Source organism: Mustela erminea, chromosome 1 (genome assembly GCF_009829155.1).
Source record: "Mustela erminea isolate mMusErm1 chromosome 1, mMusErm1.Pri, whole genome shotgun sequence".
NCBI classification, from domain to species: domain Eukaryota; kingdom Metazoa; phylum Chordata; class Mammalia; order Carnivora; family Mustelidae; genus Mustela; species Mustela erminea.
Genome location: NC_045614.1, coordinates 29,526,392 through 29,552,827, shown reverse-complemented (window position 1 = coordinate 29,552,827; position 26,436 = coordinate 29,526,392). Strand labels below are relative to the sequence as shown.

Here is a 26,436-nt window from a genome sequence, read left to right as displayed (position 1 = left end):
CCTTGCCTCTTCCAGCTTCTGGTGGCCCCAGGCATTCTTCGGCTTGTGGTTCTATTTCCTTCACGTGGCCTTCTCTGTGTCTTTTCCTCTTCTGCTTGACAAAGACATCTTTCTTTGGGGGCCACCAGAGACTTTGATTTTAGTGCTCAGATTCCTGAACCTGTGCTCTGCTCTACTGTGTCCTGGGAAGCGCCACAGAAAAAGGCTATTTTCTCTTCCAAATGATAAAAGAAAGGGGCTTTCTTGCTCAGTGCTGCCGTTTTATTGTCCTGCACAGTGCCTTGTCCAGTGCAGAGGAAGTGCTCAAATGGAAAGTCTTCATCAGTGAGTGATACACTGACTATACGAAGGCAGGTTTTGTGTCTCTTTCTACTTTCCTCTGGGTTGAACCTCCCCAGGTACTTCAATTGTCCCTTGTGAGAAGTTCAGAAACCTCCACCATTCTTGTTACCCTCCTGTAGGTACTTTCTAACTTGGCCAGTATTTCTCTTAAAATATGCCTTCCCGAATGAACTCTAGATAGGATCTAAGTAACAGGATTCTCATGGTTTGCATACAGTATTTTTTGTAAAGTATTCCTAGTTGTGAGGATTTGGAGAAAAAGGAATACTCGTGCACTGTTTTGGGGAATGCAAACTGGTGCAGCCACTGTAAAAAATTGTATGGAAGATCCTCAAAAAATTAAAAATAGAATTATCATATGATCTAGTAATTCAACTATTGGGTATCTTCCCAAAGAATATGAAAATGCTAATTCAAAAAGATATGTGCACCCCTATGCTTATTGCAGCATGATATTTTGCTAAATTATGTAAGGAACAGAACTGTCTATTGATAGATGAATGGATAAAGAAGATGTGGTATATATTCACAATAGAATATTACTCAGCCATAAAAGGGAATGAAATCTTGCCATTTACAACAACATGGGTGGATCTGGAGGATACAACGCTAAGTGAAGTAAGTCAGTCAGAGAAAGACAAATACCTCTCACTCATTATGTGGAATTTAAGAAACAAAACAAGCAAACAAAGAAAAAAGAGACAAACCGAGAAATAGACTGTTAATTATAGAGAACAAATTGATGGTTAGCAGAGGGGGGGTGGTGGGGGGGATGGGTGAAATAGGTGAAGGGGATTAAGGGTACACTTACCATGATGAGCACTGATTAATGTATAGAATTGTTGAATCATTATATTGTACACCTGAAACTAATATCAAACAAACAAACAAAATAAAAGTAGCCCTGGCTTGTGTTCATTTTGGAGCAACTGCTAAATTCATTGCTGGCAATTACTAGATAAGGACATAAAACAACAACAACAGCAAACTCCCAATACTAGTAGCTCCGCTCAGTCACTCAGTTTTTTAGGGCAAAATTCAGCCCTTAGTTAAATGCAGTTTTGATTGATTCTGGATTCTGGGGATGCATTTTGAGATTGGAAAGAACAGTCCAGACATCACACTTTGGGGTTTAGTGGAAAGGGCAAGCATACTTATGAATAAATCCAGTTTTCCCTCTCCATTCCAATTTGTTAAGCCCATGGAAAAAAGTTGTGTGCTATTCCAATTTCTTAAGCCCATGGAAAAAAGTTGTGTGCTATAAGAACTTTAAATGATCCAAAGCAGGCCCCCCCCCCAAAAAATCAGCATTTTCATAACCAAGTATTAGAGAAGAGAACTTTTTTGTTCTTAATTTCCACTTTTGGGGCAGGTCATTGGTAGTCTTTTTTTTTTTTTTTTTTTTGATGTATATCACATTTACCACTGCTTTTGTTAATTTTCATGTTCTTCTACCCTGAACAAATTTATGCTCTTGGTGCTGTATGTGCTGCAAGTTTCACTGCTGTCAAAACATGTTTTTAAAAAATAACCCATGGGTTTTAACCAGAACAGTCAAGATCAATTAGATTTCTTTTAAAAGTAAAATCTACCTTAGTGTTTAGATCAGCAAGAAGATGTGGTTATGGTAACTTTTGCCCTTACATGGCAAGATAGGACTGAGGTATACCAGTGCTTTTTAAAGTGTTTCTTTTAATTAATTTTTTTTTTTTTTTTTTAAGCTAGAGGTTAAAATAATGAAAAGATACTAGCTCCCGGTGGTGGACTTCATGGCTTCCTGTATTCCATTATACTTTCTACTGCATCTTAATGCCTTGGTTTCTTGGAAAGGAAACATTTTGACGACAAAGGTCCTCTTCTGGGAACCTTCCCCCTCACCTCTTACCTGGCTAGTAATTCTACTTGACACCTTATCTTAAATATCTCTTCCACAGGGAAAGTCACTCTAACGCATAAGACTTGGTTAGTTATTTAATAAGTCCCTCAGTACCTTGTACTTCCCTACATCAATTTTAATCTCTTTGTTAATATTTGTCCTTTACCCCAGACTGTAAACTTTGCAAGGCAGGGGCTATGTCTCTTTTCAACACTCTACCTACCTTGGTGTCTGACTCATAGTAGATACTTAATAAACTTTTCTTGGCTGATTGGTCAGAGGCTGAAAAAGGGGTTATGGGAACAATACATTTTAACAATAGTTGCGTGTGTGTGTGTGCGCGCGCACCCGTGCATGTTTAGCTAATAGCAGTGAGTGCTGTTTTCTTTCTATTTTTGGGGGGGTGGGGGAGGTAAGAGGCACCACTGCATCAAATTACTGAAGTGGAAAGAACAGTTGACATTCTGTTTTAAAGTGACCATGTATTTGACCCACTTCTTCTCTAGTAATGTCATCACGATTGTATCTCATTGCTGTGGGTTCTTGGAGGCTGACAGGCGGAACAAGTTGCTTCAGCTCACAGTCCTCATCTGTCATACAGAACAGCTTGCAGATTCTTATTATGTGAATGAAATATGGAGAGAAGGATATTTTTCTTCCTGGGCTATCAGGGTAATTGAAAGTAACCATATCAGGGCACAAGGGGAAGACACAGGAAAATAGACTGCTTTTGTGAAGGCAACCCATTGGCTCTCAGAACTGCAAGTGTAGGGTGTCATCTCCAAGTGCAGAGGCTACGGAAGTGTTCCCTGTTATCAAAAAGCCTAGGATTCGACCAGAACATTTTTTCAGTAAGGAAAATGCCACTCCTAAGCTCCCTGATGAGCCACTGTGGCTGCCTTTCCAGGTACATCTCATGGGACCCAGGGCACAGGCTTTGTATGTTCTTTAGCTAGGGAAGAACACTGTTTTAGTATTCCAGATCAATAAACTGTAGGAGAAAATTGGAAATGTGCTATGAAAAATCATTAACCAGAGAAATTCTACTGTTCCCAAGTTTTGCATCAGAAGAAATAAGTAACACTTGACTGCTCTTACACTTTATAGTTTACAAGCTTGGCCCTGGTGCAAGGGAATATCAGATAACACCATGCCACTGACACTTTGCCTTCGTAATGGCCAGTTCTGCAGATGTAAATGGAACTTTACAGTACAGTTTTAGTTCATGGGAAGCCTTCCACTTCACATTGGTCAACAGTACTAAGGTGGTGATGGTGAGCAGGGTACAGTTCCGCAGTCATTCAAGTCATGACTTTGTTATATTTTGAGATAGCTTTAAAATCACTTAGTCAAATAAAACTCCACAAAGTACTGTAACTGCCAGGTTGCTTTATCTAATTTATGAAACAGAGGCAAAGGAATCAACAATAACCCTCCATTTACCATTATTAGATTAGCTATTACTGAAACCGCAGAAAGTATATAACCCTTTACTTTGTGTTCACTCAAATTTGGTTATTAAGCTTTGATGGAACTTTCATTTAACCAAATGCCTTTGTTTACGACAATAAGCATGTTAAATCTTTTGTGTTCTGAATTTGATATGACCATTTTAGTACATGCCTCCCGCTTAGCCATGTTAAAATTTTAGATTCTATTCATTTGTGTAATGTCAAATATTTTCAGTTCAATCCAGTCAGGGTCTTGCATTTTTTCCCAACTTGAAGAAATGCATCTTTTCCCTGGTAGGCCTTCCTTTTTCAAGAATAAACAAGGCATTAACAAACATAGCAGCTCTGTAAAAATTGATTTTTCAAAATTAAATAAGCATCTGGTGGGCTGAAAATATTTTGTACCTGGTATTTAAAAGATATTTTGACTATTGCCAAAAGGAATCAATTCCTTCATGCCATCTCCTTTGTTGATGCCGTCATATGCCACTATGTGGTATAGAGCTCAGGCTTGGGCTGGGATTTGTACCTTAACTCTGCCACTTTACCTGCCTCTGACTTTGGACTTCACCTCTTCCAGAGGTCTGTTACCTCTAATTGCCCTTTTCTTGGTGTGCGATAGAGTTCTTAACAGTACTTATCGAGTTATATATGGGGGAATGCATGTGAAGTCCACAAATATGCGATTATTCCTGTAACGTGTGTGTGTGTGTCTGTGTGTGTACACGTGTGCAGGTGTGTGTGTCTACACTCTACGTACAGGTTGTTGTCTTAACTAAAACCCCATACTGACTCGGAATTGGGTTATAATAGTGGGAATGCTGTTACTCTTTCAGGATTTCATGTTCTGGTATCATGGCTATATCTGTGCCATGGAACATTGTTACCATTTTGGATCTATTCAGAGCCACTGTTTGAAGACAAATCACCATGAAGGTGGCTATTTTAATTGCTGAGATTGGAACCCAAGAACCAAATCCATATTCTGAAGAAGTCTTGCTTTTAAATTGGAACTTCATTTCATTTCCTTTGAATTGATGTAAAAGCTAGGATAAAGAGTGTTTTAGATAAGTGAACTAGAAATATATGGCCTTTCCAATAAGAAGGGCTCCTACTGACAATTTGTTGCTAGTTTTTCACCGGCTCCTTCCCACATCTGTTAAGCTTCTGTCTAATTGCCTTGGTCTCTTTGAATTTTTCATCCTTAACTCTGTCCTTTACTTAAACGTTTTTTGGGGTAGTGGAGACAGGTTTGGAGAAACCTACTCTATCTTGTCCCTGTTCTTTCACCCGGAACCCATAGAGGAGCGACCAGAGGTCAGGCTGGGAGATGTGGTTCCTGACATTGGTTTCCATCAAATATACGTGGTTCTAATGGAGATGAAGTTTTTTCCCCTCATCTGTACTATCTTCTGTTGGCTTGAATAATGAGTCACAGAAAAATGAAAAACTTCCTTAGCTGTGAAAGTTTCAGGAAAAAAAAAAATGTTAGGCCATTGGCATTAGTATAATGCAAAAGAAGATAACATTTAAAGATAGATAGTCTCTGCTTCAGCATCATATTGACAATGCCCCTCACTTGAGTCAGGGATTGGGGACTTACTGAGATATACCATCTGGCAAAACACGGAAGGCCAGTCTTGTGCCAACCGAGAAAGCTGCATCAGTTCCAACTCTTGTGTACTTTGCACATTATTGGATGCCTTGCAAAACGTTTATCACTTTTTAATTAGTAAGGACTAAGGGATTTTCATACCCCAACGAAAATGTCAGCAGCCCAAAGATAGACAAATTATCCAGTGGATCAAAAGGGGCAGTAGGTATTTAACTTTGAGCTTGCACAGAAACAAGGACAGTTGCATACTAGGATCTTTGTTGTAGGACATGTGTTCTTGGTCTGTCTGGGTGGGGCTGGGGATCTGGGCTTACTGTTCCTCTAGCGGTTCCCCAGCTGGTTTCTCCTCTAGCACGGCCAGGCCTTGAGAGCACATGCCAAGAGATCAACTCTTTCCTGCTCCTTGGTCTATCATGTAAACCGTGGCCTGTCATGTTCATTAAAATGAAAATTTGTCGGATGGAATTTGCCCGACTGGCAGAATAGTTTAAATGTCAGATGTTGTTAGGCCTGGATATAAATATTATGTTTTTATTGTTAATTAATTGCAGCGCCTCAGTACCAGTGATCCAAAATCCAATTTAGTCTGCAATAGGCCTGTGGATAAGGGCCAGAGATAATGAATGCAGAGGGAAAAAATGTATTCAGTGTTCCCATTGTATCTGTCAATGTCCTCTTAGAAAAATAGCAAATTTTGGTGTGCCATTTTAACTCAAAGGGTGCAAAACAGAACAGAATTAAGACTCATTGTCTTTTGAAACCTCTCAAATGTTACTTCATGTTGAATCTGTTCCATTGCTAGCCCTGAATCTGTCCCAGCATCAAAATCTCCAGATTTGCTGCTCTGTCTCCTTTCTGTGATTTCCCCCATATTGCTTCCACCCGAGTCCCTTGCTATGTTCACAGCTCATTTTGGAGTAGCAGAACTGAGGTACCTATTCCCGTAATCCTCCTCATTTCTCTTTGCTCTGTTCATTTTCCCCTCTTCCATTCACCATCAATCCTACTCTTTATTTTTTGTCTTCTTTTTGTCCTTTGTTTCGGTCCCCAGACTCGGCAGCCTATCTGTAAGTCTGCCACTGTTTGTTAAGATCATTTTGCTTCCAAATTGAGCTGGTGGCTGACAGTCACTCAGAGTAATGCTGCATAACTGTTTGCATTAGAAAGGGGAGCAGAAATCTTGCCGCTGGGGCCCAGGCCTCAAAACTGACTGTTGTTGCAGAACCATGAGCCAGCAGGCATTTGCCACCGCCATTCCCAACCAGTGTTTTGTGGAGTACTTGGTGTGAGCCTGGCATCTTACTCTGCCACCTTCCTGGTTTCCAAAGGCAAGTGGGTGTGCCAGGCAGAGGAAGACTAATTAAGACTTTGGAAGGCAGGACTAATGTGCTCCAGTGGTCAGGGACCCTCATTTAATTCCTGGCATCCTGGTCCGTGCCAACCTCGTTCTGCCCCTGTGATTAAGCCAGCCGAGAAGCAGGGAAGGGAAGATGAACTTTGGTGTACTCTGAGTTTCCCTGTCCAGCAGTGTCTGTCAGATTAAAAATGAGAGGGAAGGAGGCCAGAGAATCTTCCAGATGGAGAGTTCAGGGGAGGGCACCACCAGACTCCCTCTCCGCAGTGACGTAGCTGGGCCATCAGAACATCGGGCCATGAGCCAGGAGGAGCACAGGCTGCTGCCGGACCCTGTAGTAGAGTAGAGGCCCGGTGGAACAGTCACCCTTGGCTTGGGGTGGGAACATACTCAGACCAGGCCCACACAGGCATCTATGTGATGGAGGCAGAGTGTTTGCCCCAAGAGCTTGGTCAGTCTGGTTAGAGGACGGGCCTTTCCTCCTGGACTTCTTGTAAGAGTGTGTTCCCCGAGGCATATGGCATTACTGCCAAAGCCCAGTGGGGGGCTGGGTGTTCTCCACCCTCTTTGGTTTCTCCGGTTGGATAGAATCGGCCATGTAAGAAAGGTGACCTTCAATGGGCCCGCAGCAGCAGGAACAGCAGTGTCCGTACATCCTTGGATGGCCTCGCATGTGGACAGCAGTTCCAGACAGCAGGAGTTTTAGTGAGGACACAGTGCACAGACAGCCACTCTCCACACCTTTTGGTAGCGCAATTTTGTACTGGTTTCAGCATTCATTAAAAAGTATCCAGGGTGGATGGATAGGAACAGGATTTTGCTCAAATGAGAACTGTTTTTTAGACTCAGGCTGTCTGAGGTCTGTGTCAGCACAGAATGATAACGAATGAGGTTAAACACAGAATATCTGACGTGACCTTCCTAAAAAATGGATTATTTTAACATTGCTTCTGTACAACCCCAGTTTCTCTCTGAGGTGACCCTATTTTTCTCAAAATCAGGTTATATGCGAGTTTGGGGAAGGTTTGGACTGTGGGGAACCAAGCTGTTTGACTTGAAATGTCATCCCGTTTTGAGGAAACATGCTGGGGCCACGTTAGGGCATCCCTGTGCAAATGTCACACTGTCAGAATGTCTCCCCTGGGATTAGACTGGCCATGGTGCTTCCCAGTCCTGTCTTGCTGGTCAGACAAAGCCACTGCCTCCCCAGAGACAGGGCGCTAACCCGGCCGGGGTCATGCTCCCTGAGATTCATGGAATTTGATTTGTCACAAACTCTCTGAATTTTAACATGCTAATTATTGGCTGATTGGTATGCAGCTCCTTAGACGTCACCTAATGATTTTCCAGAGCTCATACTCTTGGCAAATTTACTTTTCTGGTGCCTGGCAAATATGACAGTGTTGAACAGGTGTGGCGATGGTGTGTGGGGGTGTGTATGTGTATGTGTGTTTGTGTGGGTGTGTGTGTGGTGATACAAATGTAGGCTTCCATAAAGAGAGATCTTTTCATCTTAAGAAAGCTTAGAATACAAATTAAGAAAAGCGGAAAAAAGAAGAAAATAAACAAAACTAACCCTAGCTTAAGAATTTTCAATTCTACGGGATGCCTGGGTGGCTCAGTGGGTTAAGCTGCTGCCTTCGGCTCAGGTCATGATCCCGGGGTCCTCGGATCGAGACCCGCATTGGGCTCCTTGCTTGGCGGGGAGCCTCCCTCCCTCTCCGCCTCTGCCTGCCTCTCTGCCTGCTTGTGTGCTTTCTCTCTCTCTTTCTGACAAATAAATAAATAAAATCTTAAAAAAAATTTTTTTTTCAATTCTAGAGGTGCCTGGCTGGCTCAGTTTTGTGGAGCATATGGCTCTTGATCTCGGGGTGATGAGTTCAAGCCCCACACTGGGTGTAGAGATTACATAAAAATTAAAAAAAAATCTTAAAAAGAAAAAAGAATTTCCAATTTTCATAGTAAAGCAAACTTACAATATTCCTTTATTAAGCAAATTTTGTTGAAAATATGTTATGTGCTAGATACTGTTCTAAAGGATGTGGATTCAGTGCAGAACAAGATAGATGTTGTCTGTATCTTTGTTGAACTTAGGCTCTAGTGGAAGGATTTCCACATATATTTTGAGATTATTGATTCATTTTCTAGGTGAAGTACAAAACTAAGAATTATTCTAATTACCCCTCTGAACTCTAAATATATTAGAGTTTCACAAATTCTGACTTAGAAATTCTATTAGAAATATATACATATAAATTGAAGTAAGACTTCTAGGAATGTATCTGAGAAATGTCAAGTTTCTAGTGTCTTTGCTGCTGTTTCTTGTGAACATTTAAATCAGTATGAAGATTTGAAAATAATTCCATGTGTTTAAAATAATTCATTTATCATCAGGTCGTTTAACCAGGGCTATGTTTTCCAGCTGCCTGGTTTTCACCGATATGTAGAAAAAGGTTTAAGAATCTTCTCTTAGTTGAAAATTGGCTATCATTTGAAAGGATGTTGCAATAATTTGTTGGCAGTAACAGCTCACTGAACGTAGCATAAGAAGCAAGACGAGGGCCGAATTTATTCAGTGTCTTCATTCTTGTGTCTTGTCTTCATTCCCGGGTGAACAGACTTCTTTCCCAGGTATGGAGATAATTGTTAAAGACTTAAAGGTCAATAACCAATTCTTTAATGTGGCAGTGAAGTCAGGTGAGGTCTGCAGAATGCAATGAAGGGAAATCACTCAGGTCCAGGCAGGGCTGTGTTAAGTCAAGTGTAGTTGGATGATTCCCAGAGAGAGGTTTCAGTTGGGAGAAGATGAATCGCAAAGGAAGTTTCTGTATTTGAGAACGATGTTTGTTTAAATTCAGGCTGGTTTTTAAGGGGGCTGGGGGCTGGGTAATGGAGTGAGGGGGTTGGGGCTGGTAAAGATTTTCTAGGAGGCGCTGAAAAACCACCAAGAAAAACCAGAGTGTTACTGGCCTGTACTGCTCTGCCTCCATGTTTTTGTCTTTCAGAAGCCGCTGAAGCCCAAACCTATTTGGATTGATTTAAATCTAATCTGTCTTGCAGGAGGTCATATGAAGGTTACAGAGTCTGTGTGCTGCAGAACAAAATGGAGATGAGCTAGGCTTGAGGGGAATGGGAGGTAGTGTTCCACCTTCCTGCTGCTGATGAAAAGGTTTCGTGGCCTGTAGAAGTTTGAGTCCTTGGAATTTTGGGTCAAGGCAAACAGGGGAAAGGGAGGACTACTTTGAGTGGCTCTTCCTGACTTTTGTCTAGAGATAATGTACTTTGGGCATTGCAACCAGAGTGGGTTTTGTTGTTGTTGTTGTTGTTGTTGTTGTTGTTTTGTTTTTTAAAGATTTTAAACAGAGAGACACACAGCAAAAGAGGGAACATAGGTAAGGGGAGTGAGAGAGGGAGATTCAGGCTTACCGTGGAGCAGGGAGCCCGATCTGATGTGGGGCTCAATCCTAGGACTCTGGGACCATGACCTGAGCCAAAGGCAGATGCTTAACAACTGAGCCACTCAGGTGCCCCAGAAACCAGAGTTTTTTTAAATCCTGATCTGCTCCTGTTTTGGGTATGTAGCACACCCATGTGGAAAATGCTTGGGCACCAGAGAGATGTACACGAAGACTGTAGAATCCATGTGCACTTTTCTGCTTAACGCGTATTTACTGAAGGACTATTTGGTATAGGTCTAGAATCTGGGGTTCACAATGCATGGGTGGGTGTGGTTGGTTTGCACAATAAAGACCATAGGTCTTAAAGAGTTTGGACACTAATCAAGGTGATAAACATGTACACAGGAGAAAATAATTTAAGGCAATACCATGCATGCCAGTCACAAGTCATTATATGATCAAGGTGAGCCCTATTTGGTGAGTAGTTTTCTATACTTTCCTATTCCAACTCCCTTTATATTTTAGATGTATTTCTTATAAACATCATAAAGCAAGGCTTAAAAAAAGCCATTTTAAAAAATTATTCTAATAGGTGTCTTTAATCCATTCACTCTGATTTCTCATATATTTGAACTTACTTTAAATATTTTCTTTTGTATTTTCTACTCATTTATGCTTTCCTTTGTTTCTTGCCTGCTTCCATTCCAATATGCTATGGAGAATTGGCTGAGTTTTCTGTTCTTTATATTGTTCCCTAAGTTGGTTTGGACATCCCTATTATTTTGCTGATTACTCTTATGTGTTTTTAAATTGTGAAATATACCATACATACAAAATAATTTTTGGAAGTGTAGAATTGTATTGTATTCTATTATAATACAATATATATCCTTGGCCAAGAAATAGAACATGACCATATTCCAGAATCTTCCCCAATCATTAGATTCCCTTGCTTTTTTTTTTTTTTAACCGTTTTGCCACTTATGTGTTATATTCTAAAACAAGATGGTATTTTTACCTTTTTGAACATGTTGTATATATGGAATGATACTTATAGTCTTCTGTGACTTGCTTGTTGTTTTATATCATATTTTTGAGAGGCATAGATGTTGATGTGTGTGACGGTGTTCATTGATTTTTCAAAGCTGTATAATACCTCATTGTAAGACTGTAAAAATGTATGTATTCATTGTACTGTTGATAGGTGTTTGGGTTGTTTTCAGTATTTCTTGGTATTCTAGCAATGAGGCTCTAAACATTTTTGTATGCATCTTTGTGAGCATGTATGCAAGGGTATCTTTGACTATATACAATGAGTAAGAAATGCTGGTTATGCTTAACAAGTTAGTCAGTAACTTTAATGCATATCTTTAACAGTTTAATCAGTGTCTGTCTCTTCCTTCTAAGCAATTTATTCCCCTCCCTTATTCCATATAATTGGAACTAACAACTAATTTCACCTTATTTGGAAACCCTAAAAATTGGTCATTACTGTTATTGTTGGATTTTACAACCAAGGCTTAGTAATTATTACTTAATACCCATTATTCATTATTAAATTTACTAGATTTACCATCATGCTTGCTAATATCTTTATTTCTGATTGCTTTTTGCTGCTCATTCCTTCCATCTGGGGTCAATTCCTTTTTATTCAAGTATGCCTTTTAGTATTTCTTTTAGCAAAACTACTATGAGCAGAAAACAATCCTTGTCCCTCCCTTGAAAAATGTCCTTATTTCTCTGTCATTCTTGAATGATAATTTGTTTAGCATGGCTATAGAATTTTTGTTGAACTTTTTTTCCCCTTAGTACTTTGAACATGTAATTTCATTGCTGTCTTGCTTTTATTTTTGCTGATGACAAGTTGTTTTGTAAGGGGTCTGTTTTTTCTCTCTGATTGACTTTAAGGCTTTCTGTCTCCTGGTATTTTGTGGTTTCTTTCTGATGTATCTACCTGTGGATTTGCTTTTATTTATCTTGCTGAGGTCTCGGTGTGCTTTTTTCATGAGGATTCATGTCTTATTCTAGAAAATTTACATTCATTATATTTTCATATTTGTCTTTTCCTTTTCTTTTGAGCTTGGCTATTTGGGTATATATGTACTTAAATTATCACCATATTTTTTTCTTTTTTCTTTCTTTCTTTCTTTTTTTTTTTAATTAACACATAATGTATTATTTGCCCCAGGGATTTAGGTCTGTGAATTATCAGACTTATACATTTTACAGCACTCACCATAACACATGCCCTCCCCAAAGTCCATAACCCGGCCACCCTATCCCCCGCCCCCACCCTCCCAGCAACCCTCAGTTTGTCTCGTGAGATTAAGAGTCTCTTATGGTTTGTCTCCCTCCTGATCCCATCTTGTTTCATTTTTCCCTGCCTGCCCCCCAAAACCCCTTACCCTGCCTCTCAAATTCCTCATATCAGAGAGATCATATGATAATTGTCGTTCTCTGATTGACCAGTTGCACCCAGCATAATACCCTCTACTTCCATCCACGTAGTTTGTTGCAAATGGCAAGATTTCATTTCATTTGGTGGCTGCATAGTATTCCATTGTATATATATATACCACATCTTCTTTATCCGTTCGTCTGTTGATGGATAGCTAGATTCTTTCCATAGTTTGGCTATTGTGGACATTGTTGCTATAAACATTGGAGTGTAGGTGCCCCTTTGGATCACTACACTTTTATCTTTAGGGTAAATACCCAGTAGTGCAATTGCTGGGTTGTAGGGTAGCTCTATTTTCAACTTTTTGAGGAACCTCCATACTGTTTACCAGAGTGGCTGTACCAGCTTGCATTCCCACCAACAGTGTAGGAGGGTTCCCCTTCCTCCATATCCTTGCCAACATCTGTCTTATCCTGATTTGTTACTTTTAGTCATTCTGACTGGTGTGAGGTGGTATCTCACTGTGGTTTTGATTTGTATTTCCCTGATGCCGAGTGATTTTGAGCACTTTTTCATGTGTCTCTTGGCCATTTGGATGTCTTCTTTACAGAAATATCTGTTCATGTCCTCTGCCCATTTCTTGATTGGATTATTTGTCCTTTGGGTGTTGAGTTTGATAAGTTCTTTCTAGATTTTGGATATTAGTGCTTTATTTGATATGTCATTTGCGAATATCTTCTCCCATTCTGTCAGTTCTCTTTTGTTTTTGTTGACTGTTTCCTTTGCTGTGCAAAAGCTTTTGATCTTGATGAAGTCCCAGTAGTTCGTTTTTGCCCTTGCTTCCTTTGCCTTTGGCAGTGTTTCTAGGAAGAAGTTGCTGTGGCTGAGGTCAGAGTTTGCTGCCTGTGTTCTCCTCAAGGATTTTGATGGATTCGTCTCACATTGAGGTCTTTCATCCATTTTGAGTCTATTTTTGTGTGTGGTGTAAAGAAATGGTCCAGTTTCATTTTTCTGCATGTGGCTGTCCAATTTTCCCAGCACCATTTTTTGAAGAGACTGTCTTTTTTCCACTGGACATTCTTTCTTGCTTTGTTGAAGATTAGTTGACCATAGAGTGGAGAGTCCATTTCTGGGTTCTCTCTTTTGTTCCATTGATCTATGTGTCTGTTTTTGTGCCAGTACCATACTGTCTTAATGATTACAGCTCTGTAACAGAGCTTAGTCTGGCATTGTGATGCTACCAACTTTGGTTTTCTTTTTCAACATTCCTCTGGCTATTTGGAATCTTTTCTGGTTCCATGTAGATTTTAGGATAATTTATTCCATTTCTTTGAAAAAAATGGATGGGATTTTGATAGGGATTGCATTAGATGTATAGATTGTTTTAGGTAGCATAGACATTTTCACAGTATTTGTTCTTCCAATCTATGAGTATGGAACTTTTTTCCATTTCTTTGTGTCTTCCTCAATTTCTTTCATGAGTCCTTTATAGTTTTCTGTGTACGGATTCTTTGCTTCTTCGGTTAGGCTTATTCCTAGGTATCCTGTGGTTTTGGATGCCATTGTAAATGGGATCTACTCCTTAATTTCTCTTTCTTCTGTCTTGCTGTTGGTGTATAGAAATGCAACTAATTTCTGTGCATTGATTTTATATACTGCCACTTTATTGAATTCCTGTATGACTTTTAGCAGATTTGGAGTGGAGTCTTTTGGGTTTTCCACATAAAGTATCATATCATCTGCAAAGAGTGAGAGTTTGACTTCTTCTTTGCTGATTTGGATACCTTTTATTTCTTTTTGTTGTCTGATTGCTGAGGCTAGGATTTCTAGTACTATATTGAATAGCAGTGGTGATAGTGGACATCCCTGCCATTTTCCTGACCTTAGGGGAAAAGCTCTTAGCTCTGATATTCGTTGTGGGTTTTTCATAGATGGCTTTGATGATATTGAGGTGTGTACTCTCTATGCCTACACTGTGAAGAGTTTTGATCAAGAAAGGATGCTGTACTTTGTCAAATGCTTTTTCAGCCTCTAATGAGAGTATCATATAGTTCTTGTTCTTTCTTTTATTAATGTATTATATCACACAGATTGATTTGTTAATGTTGAACCAACCTTGCAGCCCTGGAATAAATCCCACTTGGTTGAGGTGAATAATCCTTTTAATGTACTTTTGGATCCTATTGGCTAGTATTTTGGTGAAAATTTTCGCATCCGTGTTCATCAAGGATGTTGGTCTATAATTCTCCTTTTTGATGGGGTCTTTGTTGGATCAAGGTAATGCTGGCCTCATAAAATGAGTTTGGAAGTTTTCCTTCCATTTCTTTTTTTTTTGGAACAGTTTCAGCAGAGTAGGTATTAATTCTTCTTTAAATGTTGGGCGCCTGGGTGGCTCAGTGGGTTAAGCCGCTGCCTTCGGCTCAGGTCATGATCTCAGGGTCCTGGGATCGAGGCCCACATCGGGCTCTCTGCTCAGCAGGGAGCCTGCTTCCCTCTCTCTCTCTCTGCCTGCCTCTCCATCTACTTGTGATTTCTCTCTGTCAAATAAATAAATAAAATCTTTAAAAAAAAAAAATGTTGGTAGAATTCCCCTGGGAAGCTGTCTGTCCCTGGACTCTTGTTTGTTGGGAGATTTTTGATGACTGCTTCAATCTCCTTACTGGATATGGGTCTGTTCAGGTTTTCTATTTCTTCCTGGTTCAGTTTTGGTAGTTTACATTTCTCCAGGAATGCATCCATTTCTTCCAGACTGTCAAATTTGCTGGCGTAGAGTTGCTCATAATATGTTCTTACAATTATTTATATTTCTTTGGTGTTGGTTGTGATCTCTCCTCTTTCATTCGTGATTTTATTAATTTGGGTCCTTTCTCTTTTCTTTTTGATAAGTCTGGCCAGGGGTTTATCAATCCTATTAATTATTTCAAAGAACCAGCTCCTAGTTTCCTTGATTTGTTCTACTGTTCTTCTGGTTTCCAATTCATTGATTTCTGCTCTGGTCTTTATTATTTCTCTTCTCCTGCTGGGTTTAGGCTTTCTTTGCTGTTCTTTCTCCAGCCCCTTTAGGTGTAGGGTTAGGTTGTGTACCTGAGACCTTTCTTATTTCTGAGAAAGTCTTGTATCACTATATTCTTTCCTCTCAGGACTGCCTTTGCTGTGTCCCAAAGATTTTGAACAGTTGTGTTTTCATTTGTTTCCATGAATTTTTTCAATTTTTCTTTAATTTCCTGGTTGACCCATTCATTCTTTAGTAGGATGCTCTTTAGCTTCCATGTATTTGGATTTTTTCCAACTTTCCTCTTGTAATTAAGTTCCAGCTTCAGAGCATTGTGGTCTAAAATATGCAGGGAATGATCCCAATCTTTTGGTACCAGTTGAGACCTGATTTGTGACCCAGGATGTGATTTATTCTGGAGAATGTTCCAAGTGCACTGGAGAAGAATATGTATTCTGTTATATTGGGATGGAATGTTTTCAATATATCTGTGAGGGCCATCTGGTCCAGTGTGTCATTTAAAGCCTTTATTTCCTTGCTGATCTTTTGTTTAGATGATCTGTCCATTTCAGTAAGAGGGGTGTTAAGTCTCCTACAGTTATTATTGTCAATATGTTTCTTTGATTTTGTTATTTACTGGTTTATATAATTGACTTCTCCCCTATAGGGGCATAGATACTTAAAATTGTTAGACCTTTTTGTTGGGCATACTCTTTAAGTATGGTATAGTGTCCTTCCTCATCTCTTATTATAGTCTTCTGTTTAAAATCTAATTTGTCTGATATAAGGATTGCCACCCCAGCTTTCTTTTGATGTCCGTTAGCATGGTAAATTGTTTTCCATCCTCTCACTTTGAATCTGGAGGTGTCTTTGGATCTAAAATGAGTCTTTTGCAGACAGCATATTGATGGGTCTTGTTTTTTTATCCATTCTCATACCCTGTGTCTTTTGATTGGGGCAGTTAGCCCATTTACATTTAAGGTAACTATTGAAAGCTATGAATTTAGTGCCATTGTAAAGCCTGTAAGGTGACTGTTACTGTATATTGTCTCTGTTCCTTTCTGGTCTGTTACTTTTAGGCTCTCTCTTTGCTTAGTGGACCCCTTTCAATATTTCCTGGAGGACTGTTTTGGTGTTTGCAAAATCTTTTAATTTTTATTTGTCATGGAAGCTTTTTATCTCTCCTTCTATTTTCAATGACAGCCTATCTGAATATGGTATTCTTGGCTGTATATTTTTCTCATTTAGTACTCTGAAGATATCATGCCAGTTCTTTTTGACCTGTTAGGTCTCTGTTCTTAGGTTTGCTACAAATCTAATATTTTTACCATTGTATGTTACAGACTTCTTTTCTGAGCTACTTTCGGGATTTTCTCTTTGTAACTGAGACTTGTAAATTTTACTATTAGATGATGGGGTGTGGACTTATTTTTATTGATTTTAAGGGGGATTCTCTGTGCTTCCTGGATTTTGATGCTTGTTTCATTCACCAAATTAGGGAAATTCTCTACTATAATTTGCTCCAATATACCTTCTGTCCCCCTCTCTCTTTCTTCTTCTGGGATCCCAATTATTCTAATAGTAATTCATCTTACGGTATCACTTATCTCTCAAATTCTCCCCTTGTGGTCCAGTAGTTGTTTGTCTCTCTTTTGTTCAGCTTCTTTAATTCTCCATCATTTGGTCTTTTATATTACTAATTGACTCTTCTGCCTCATTTATTCTAGCAGTTAGAGCCTCCATTTTTGGTTGCACCTTATTAATAGCTTTTTAAATTTCAACTTGGTTAGACTTTAGTTCTTTTATTTTCTAGAAAGGGCTTTTTTTTCTCCAGAGAGGGATTCTCTAATATCTTAAATGCTTTTTTCAAGCTCAGCTAGCACCTTGAGAATTGTCATTCTGCACTCTAGTTCTGATATATTACTAATGTCCATTATGATTAGGTCCTTAGCTGTCGGTACTACCTCTTGTTCTTTTTTTGTGGTGAGTTTTTCTGCCTTGTCATTTTATCCAGGTAAGAATAGTTGAATGAGAGAACAAAATACTAAAGGGGTAGCAATGACTCCAGAAAAATATATACTCGCCAAGTCAGAAGAGACCCTAAACTGGGGGGAGAAAATTGGGGGGGGGAAATATATATTATACTGGTGAATAGAACAGAGCTGCACACTTGATTTGGGGTGTATTTTGGTCTGTTAGAAGAAACTACCTCCTGAAATTTTAAAGAAAGAAAAACTTAGATATATACAAAAATAAGGGTAAACACAATGAAGGGTGGAATATGACTGTAAAGATGAAAATTTAAAAAGATTCTAAAAAAGGAATTGATATGAAGTTGGTTGAAAAAAGAAAAAAAAAAAGAGAGGAAAGAATGTAATCAGGCTGGAGACAATAAGAAAACCATCCGCTAGATTTAGGGTATATTTTGATCTATTAGAAGAAATTGTATCCCATAATTTTAAAGAAAAAAAAACCCTATATCTATACAAGAAATAAGGTTAAATACAATTAAGGGATAAAATATGAGTATAACAATGAAAAGTAAAGAAGATTTTTAAAAAGGTATTATTAGTAAAATAAAATAGTTAAAAACCATTAAAATTGGAAAGAGGTAAAGTTTAAAAAGTAGAATAAGAAAAAAATAAATTAAAAAAAATTTAACTTTGAAAGACTAAAAGATCATGGGAAAAAAGCCATGAATTCTATGTGTTGCTTTCCCCTAGCTCTAGAGTTCTGCAGTTCTCATTGATCAGTGAATTTGGTCTTGGCTGGATGTTCTTGCTGATCTTCTGTGGGAGGGGTCTGTGGCAGTGATTCTGAAATGTCTTTGCCCCAGGCAGAATTGCACCACCCTTGCCAGGGGCCAGGCTAAATAATCTGCTTGTGTTCACTCTTGGAGCTTTTGTTCTCTGAATGCTTTCTGTACAGTTTTGGAGGCGGAGAATGAAAATGGCGGCCTCCCAATCTCCGGCCACATAGGAGCCAAGAGTTTGGGACCCCACTTCTCAGTGCGCCCTCAGAGAAAAGCAGTCAATCCTTCCTATCTCCCTGATCTCTGGTCATACTCTGTGCTCACCAGGCCTGTGACTGAGCATTTCTATCTCTGGTGCACGGCCCCGTTTGGAGTCTCCAAAGCCAGCAGGTTCCTGGTGTGCACTCCCACGCTGCTGGAGGAGGAAGGAGGGGGTCTGCCCGGATCTGCTGCTTGTAGGGTCCCTGCTCGAAGAGCAGTGGCCCAAGTGTGCCTTGGATCACGGTTTAAGGTAACCCTGAGCTGAAAGCCCACTGCTCCGCTCCATCTTTGCAGCTGACTTCCCCACTCTGATACCTGGGAGATCTGCTGCATTCAGACACCCCTGGTCCTTTTGTGTCCCTGCGGGTCCTGAGACCACACTGTCTCTGCAAGGGCTCCACTTCCCGCTTAGCCTTTGGAGCAGCATCCCTCAGTGGAGCAGACTTCTTAAAAAGTTATGATTTTTTGCTCCACTACTCTCTCACTTGCTGGGAGCCAGCTCCTCCTTCCACTGTCTATCTTCCTGTGGCTTCAGATTCACTTCTCTGCACATCCTACCTTCCGCAACGTGGTTGATTTTCTGTCCCTAGAATTGCTGCCCTTCTTCTCTTCTATCTCCTGTTGAGTTTGTAGGTGTTCAGAATGGTTTGATAACTAGCTGAACTCCTGGGACCTGATGATATCTTGGTCTTCTACTTCTCCACCATCTTGGTCCTTCCAAATTATTGCCATATTTTGCTTAGTTAGCATTTCTGTGTGTTTAAATTGGAAGGGCATACAGGTTGGTCTCTGTTTTCAGACCATAAGTCTCATATTTTACAAAAATGCAGTATTATACTATTTTATGTAGTTTTCCCCAAATTGTGTTTATCCCAGGTTATTTTTCTCCCAACACCATTGAAATCCATATAACAGGGGGAAGGGAAAATTTCTAATTTCTCATGGAGAGGCTTTATCCCGTGCATTAATATTCTAGGATTTATATCACAGCCCAGAAGTCTTGGTCTTTAGTGGCCAGTCATCAGCAGTAATGGTTTCTTTGGTAAGGACTGAAGTGGGTACTTAGAACATGGAAGGAAAAGAAAAAGAACCATGGGAAAACCATGGATTAGTTGGCCATTCCCAGCTACTGCACTATTATGAGATGTTAGGACCTAGACAAGAGTGACAGAAAGAGGGATATCCCAAGTAGTTTTGACCTTATGGTGTCACCATATGAGTAATGATGTACTGACGTTCTATCAGCTCCTTGAAATATTAGTGTGACATAAATACTATTTCCTTGGAAGGACCATGTGCCTCGTAGAAAGGGAATGGGCTCCCCCATGTAAAACTTTTTCAGAGAAATGGAAATAGAGTGTGCAGAAAGAAGTTAAGAACATAAAATGCTCGGTCAGAGTGAGTGTGCTGCGCAGCGTTTACCAGAATTGTGTCTCTGCACTTTATTGGCCATTCCTATGCTGTTGAGGTGCTCATACCCCAAAAGATTTCACTATCCATCTGACCAGGGTGTCTGACTGAATTCTGGCCTGATGTGTGTGCTGTCTGCACTTGGTGACAGTCTTTTTTTGGCCTTTTGTGAGGGATGTATGAGGCCCCGGTTACTTGGCCAGTGCCACAGACAATGGCATATGGAAATTCTCCTTAGAGACATGGAGAAGAAACGTTTGGTGTTTTACTCACAGATAACACCCTACTTTTGTTTTTATCTCTTTGCAGCTTTGAAGCTCAGAGAAGAAGGAAAATCCATTGAGAACAGTCTGTAAAGGTAAGTGTATTTATTACATGGCCTTGACAAACATTGCCTTTACAACATTGATTTTTCTTTTATTCAGAGATTTAAACACTCGGATTAAAGATACAGCTGACAGGACAACTTCCTTAACCACCTGCTTGTCCCCCCTCTTAGGCAAAAGTGCTGAGCAATACTTAGCAGAGAGCAGGAGGAAATAAAATGATGTGCTGAGGGTAGCCAAATGCAATTGTATGCTTGCTGACTTTTGCTTTCTTCTCAGCAGTTAAGACATTCCAATGGAGCTCAGTTTACTAAGATTAATGCTAGCTGGAAAAAGAATGCACTCGTACCACTTCTAGTCGATGGTTAAATAAAACCAGCTGGCCAAATAAAGCATTTAAACTAAAATGCAGAGTGGCATTTGAATTGGGTTGGATGAAATTTATCATGGAAGTCAGTGGTGCAGTTGCATGGAGAAGCTAGTTTTGTAGAAAGGAGAAAGCCCAGCCAGTTTGGTGTAGCTAATTTCATTCTGCCCAGTCTCCGTGGACCCTAAGTGAGTTACAGGAAATGAACTTCCAAGTTCAAAGCAATGGGAAAAGTACCCATTGGCTTTCTGTGAAACATTACAATTGTGTTGGTTTTTACATGGAAAAATGTAATTGTTTCCTCTTTGCTAGGTATATTTATAAGCATACCGCTGTACAGCATTGTTCTTTGATTCATTGTTTAATTTCTGTTCTGCATGAAGTATTTTAATTTAAAGAATTCATTCTGGGGAATTACAGGGCTGCAGTTTCATCAAGAGTCTTTGGTGGCCAGGGTGAAATATGCCATAATTTAACATTTGTTTTCATCATCAATTATGTTTTTGACAATTTTAGGTTTTTTTTCCTGTCGTTTTTATTACAGCAATCATGACCGTGACCACTTAAGTTAAAGTCGAAAAGCCATTTTGATTTACCTTATATTTTAAGTTATTCCTAACTTTATGACAAATCTACTTCTGGGGCTGAATTTTTAATGTTTGTTTTGAGGGGGAAAAGATTTTTGCAGGGAAATTGGAGAAAACCTCTTTTGAATGATCAAAACATGAGCTATAAAAGCACCATTTGGAGGTTCTGCTTTGGAATGACTAAACTCTGGTGCATGAAGGCTGGTTGGCATGGAATTTTTCTCTAATGGTTTTCAGGCATATAACTTACACACCTCTGGACCACTGAGCCACATCTTGGAGTAAAACGGTACTTGATGGCATCTTAGAAATAAATTCTCATAAATTATTGGGGCTGGTGATGATGTGGCAAGCTTCAGAACCTTGCAGTCTTTAGGTACCGTTATGATGCTCCCATTTCTCATTGGAGAATGTTTTCACGCAGCACAGACCCTTTCCTCTGCTCTCAATGATAATCCTTTGTTAAATTGGTATTTTGGAGTCAGACATGGATTCAGTCCTGGGTTGACTTTTATTAACTGTTGGACCATGGGCAACTTATTTACCCACTGTGTCTCGGTTTCCTAGTTCATGAAATGGAGGTAATAATATTGTTTTCCTCATAAGGTTTTTGTGAAGGTTAAATGAATTATTAGGTATTAAAGGCTTGGAACAGGTCCTGGCCCACGACAAATGCTCAGTATGTGTTAGTTGCTGCTGCTCTTGTTAATATTACTGTCATCATCATTATCATCAAATCAGCATCCTTCTGAATTGATTCATTAGACATTTTGAGAAGTCTGTGCTCTTTGGAAACTTCAGGATAATGTTTACAAAATGAGCATGTCAGTACTAAAGAAGGACAAATTCTTCTTTGTCTTTAGGAATCAGAGGAAAAGATAGCTTTCAGATAAAGTGAGAAGCGAGGCCTCTGGAAGTAAGAAGTTGTCAAGGTGAAGTTTTGTAGGCATCAGGGTAAATGCTTTCTTTGGCTGTGTGTAGACAATTATTAGTTAATAGAGTCTTCAGAAATTAATGATCTAACTGCTAGTTAGTTAGGTTCTTAAGGAATTTTTGAAGAAAGTCTTGGCAAGTGTAGAGGACTTGTCCCCCTTTCCCTTTCTTTCCCTGTCTTGTATCTGTTTTCCCTTCCTAACAGCACTTTGATTCCTTTTTGGGTGGTTAGGTGAGTGGAACTGTAACCAGAGGCCATACCCAGCGGCCTATACTCGGCCTAGGGGTGGGTGCATGGTCACTAGCTTGATTAAGTGGGTGTTCATGTGCAGTGTCAGTTTTGAGCTAGAGGATTCTCCTTTCTCCCAGTGGGCATTTTGCTCTGAACATACCTACTGTGGGACTACCTTAGCAGTTCCTATTCTTTAGTCTCCATGTCTGTCTTGGCAAATGATGGTTGCTAAGCCTTATTTTCCAGTGGAAAATTAGGCTTATTTTCCATGATTCCCCGAGCCCCTAGTCTTCTTCCAATAATCCTCCTCAAATTAGCCAACTGGCTTCAGTCTTGGAACCACAGAAGCTGAAGTAATAGTTGACACAATAAGGAGCTAGATAATAAACGGGCTATGTTTGGAGGTTCACAATGAAAATATCATTCATTACTTCCTTCCATCATGTGTAAGTACCTGAACGTTTTGTAGTGGGTTATAAAAGGTGCAGAGTTCTTAATTAGTGTTTTAAAAGTGGGCCATTTTGCTGGACTTCCCATGACTCCTGTGTTTGGTAGAGAGAAGTCACTTCTGGCTACTTCTCTAAGTTCTCAAAGGATGTGTGTGTGTGTGTGTGTGTGTGTGTGTGTGTGTGTGTGTGTGTGTCAGGGGAGAGCTGGAAATGGCAAGAGAAGCAGAGAGATCTTCGCTCCAGTTTTTGGGGCCCTGGGCTGGGGATTGTGAATGGACCGTGATTTCCTTCCCCCTACTCCAGCCTCCCCAAACAAAACTCATTACGTATTTTTCTGCTTTTCCCTGAATCTTTATTCTTCTTTTGAACACTTGCCTTGCCCTACTGAACACCTTCTTTTCAACGATGTGTACAGTGTGATTGAAAACTCAATTATTTTGGTCTCTGGCCTTCCTTGTGGTTTCTCGAGAATGGAATGGGCAAGTGCACTCTGTTTCCCCTTGTGTCTTGTTTGCTGACTACTTCTGTGTTCTGTGCAGTGCCTAGAACAAAGTTGGTTAATGATTTTTTCACAGGAACATCAATTTTGCACTCCTACTGTGAATAAGTAGCATGAGTGCCTTGTATGGTGGAAAGAGACTTACCTGACATGTTAGGAAACATGCTTTCTAGTTTGGGCGCTGCTGTTGGTAGCTTTATGATCCTGGGCAAAATACCCAACTTTTCTTAAGGTCTCAGCTGTAAAATCAGGATAACCTTTGCCCAGTCTTCTGCATCGAGGTGTTCTGAGGTTGACATAAACGTAATGTGTGTGAGAATGCTTAACCAGTTGTCAGGTGCTGGCATAGCATCAGTGAATGATGGTGATGCTGATGACGATGATGCCATTTATGTTGAACAGATTGAAAAATCAAGGGATTTTTTTTTTTTTAATATAAGGCTAAGTAGAAAAGGGACATAAATTTAAAAACCAAAAATAAAAATAAAACTCTACCTAGTACTTGTGCTGGACATTCTGTCCTTGCTCCTCTGAGCCCCGGGAGGCTACCCTCTCTTGTCAGCATTCCCTGGTCTACCTTGCTCTCCAGCACTGGGTGAAAAGCCGAGAATGTGAGTTTGGAGTATTATTCCCTACCTTCCATGCAGCTCTGTGGTTGGCAGTGGCTATATCCCTCAAGGAGGGCCGCGGGTGCCGGGGACATAGTAAATGGTTATGGTAAACTTTCAGCGCCTGGGCATTTTTGTGGTACAGTTGGAAGGATTCTATCAATCAGTTTTTAAAAAGCAAGTTTTGGTGAATTGAAAAACCTTATGGTAACCCTAGTATATAAAGACATCCAATATTATACATGTTTTGAATTATCTTTTAAAATTCACCTTTATTTTTCTTAAAGCAACCTATCTACCTTGTTTGAATAGAACAGCACTAAACAGCAAATACTGAAGAACTGCAACACCTACCCCCTCCTCCTGCATTTCTTCTACCCTTCCATCCCACACCCCACAATTGGCAACTTTCAACTCTGATACTTCCGGTGTTTATCCGTTGCCAAAAATGTGCTTATGCTGGGTTTTATTTCCCTTCTCTATTGATTTTAACAATAGTTCTTTGACAGTCCCCACAGCCCCCTAACATAATTATATCACAATTTTTGCTTAAATCAAAATTTAACACTTAAATTATCACGTTGGTCTGATTGGTAATGTGTTCTTTAATGTGGAACTCTTGGCCTTCCTTGTAATTAACATAGGCTTTCAAAATTTGCTTTCTTTCCTAGGCACCTACCTTATGAGGTGTAGGCAGTAATAGCATTTCCATCTTATAGATGTGTAAATTGAGTCTTGAGGCTGAAGTATTTTGCCCAGAGTCACACAGCTAGTAACCACCAGCCAGTCTCTCTAGGAAGTCTGCATTCTTAATCATGACGTTGTTTGCAAACACTGTCACTTCAGCTGTTATCCTAATGGCTCTGTTAAAGCAAAGCAGCACTTTAGGTCTATCTTTCAGGTTCAGAATCAGTAGATCTGAGATGGCGACCAATGTAGAAAGCTCCACAGGTGATTCCATTGATCAGCAGGGTCTGAGACCTTCTGTTCTATATCCTGTCATTACCTGTAATCACCATCCTCACCATCATCGGCATCACCAGCATCACCACCACCTCCGTCAACAACAGAGGACAGTCTTGTGCTCTGTCACTAAGTAGAAATCCTGGTTTTAAAATTACAGTTAATTTTTCTTTTTTTAAGGTAATAGGACTTGCAGGAATATATTGAATATATTAAGTTTGGCGGGTGCACAGAGGAACTGTGCCCTGTAGACGTGGACAAGGGTATGTTTTCACCTCAGTTTGTTGTTACTTTATCTGGTAAAAAAAAAAAAAAAGAAAAAAAAGGCAATAAGAACATTGTCTCTGTACTTAACCCTGACCTTAAAGGGACTCATTTTTTTTTTTTCCGGAGTCCCCTAAAATGACATCTAGGGGGAATACAAAGCTCAAGTAAAAGAGAAACTTTGATGTCTTTGTTCTGTTTGATTTTCACCCCCTTCCTCCCATGCTTGTGGCATTTCTTGTTTATCAGGCAGGAGAGAAGCAGTAAAATTTGGCCTGGGGTTTTCTCATCCCTAGGTGTGAAATTATTTCAGAACTATAATAATAATACTTTGCATTTCTATAGTCCTTTTATTTGAAGATCTAAAAGTATTCTGTTGGTGTTAATAGAGCTTCCCAGCACCCTCTGAAGTAGGTAAGTATTATTAGAGAAGATTTCCTCCAAGAATATTTTCACTTCATATCCCATGTGTGACTTGAAAATGCTCTTGTATTGTTTGGGAATCTCAACTATTTTAAAGTGCCGTGCATATAGGGCACTTGTTTTCCTTATATTCTATCTTCACTAATTCCCAGCTATTAAGGGAAATAGAGTCCTTTTCCCATGAATAGGTGTGGCACTATCTAGCGAGAATTAAAATAAAAGTGTTCTGTTACTGGCTTTTAGTTGAATGTTTTTGAAAATATTCACTGATGTTCACCCACCATGGAACTATCTTACAGTTAATTTTTCTTTTTTTAAGGTAATAGGACTTGCAGGAATATATTGAATAACTAGTGGGAGTTTGACTTGGTAATGTGTCCTTAGGGAGCTCATGACGTGTCAAGCCAATTAAAAAGACAAACTGAGTTTGCATTCTGATTTAAAGGTTTAATTTTGAAAAATTGCTTTAAATGTTGCATACCTGAATTTTAATCATGCAGACCTTCCTACTTGGTTATTATTATTAATTTTTTTTTCTCATAATGTTGTGAGGTTTCATCTGTGTGGTGCTCGGAGTGTCACTGATGCAGCATGTCTGCCATAGGACGTGTGAGTAGCAAGAATTTCCCGTCTCCTCCAAGGACCTTCTAGCCAGACTAAAAATCAAATTGATGTGAGACAGATTAACAGGAGAGAAGCACATTTGATTTAATACATGTGGAGAATCCACGTATGTGTTGAAACTCTGAAGATAGGCCAGATGAGATTATATGAATTAAGGAGAAGAAGGTAGGGCTTGGGAGTTTAAAGTGGAGGAATTGTAATTCACAGGGAGATGAAAAAGAGTAAATATTCGGTAACCAGATGTTTGCTGGACCTCCCAGAAAGAGTGGGTCAAAGAGAGGACTTTGCGGATACAGGCCTTGTTAGGTTCCT

General features: G+C 39.7%; 1 protein-coding gene across 6 annotated transcripts in view; it reads left to right on the top strand.

Annotated features, from left to right (window-relative positions):
* Nucleotides 1–26,436, top strand: part of FHIT (fragile histidine triad diadenosine triphosphatase) — a 1,423,921-nt gene that overhangs the window by 18,819 nt on the left and 1,378,666 nt on the right. For all 6 annotated transcript variants that reach the window (XM_032359195.1, XM_032359190.1, XM_032359186.1 and 3 more), the window contains exon 2: nucleotides 20,159–20,207. The gene's annotated coding sequence lies outside the window, so the exon portion shown is untranslated. The remainder of the gene's footprint in view (nucleotides 1–20,158; nucleotides 20,208–26,436) is intronic.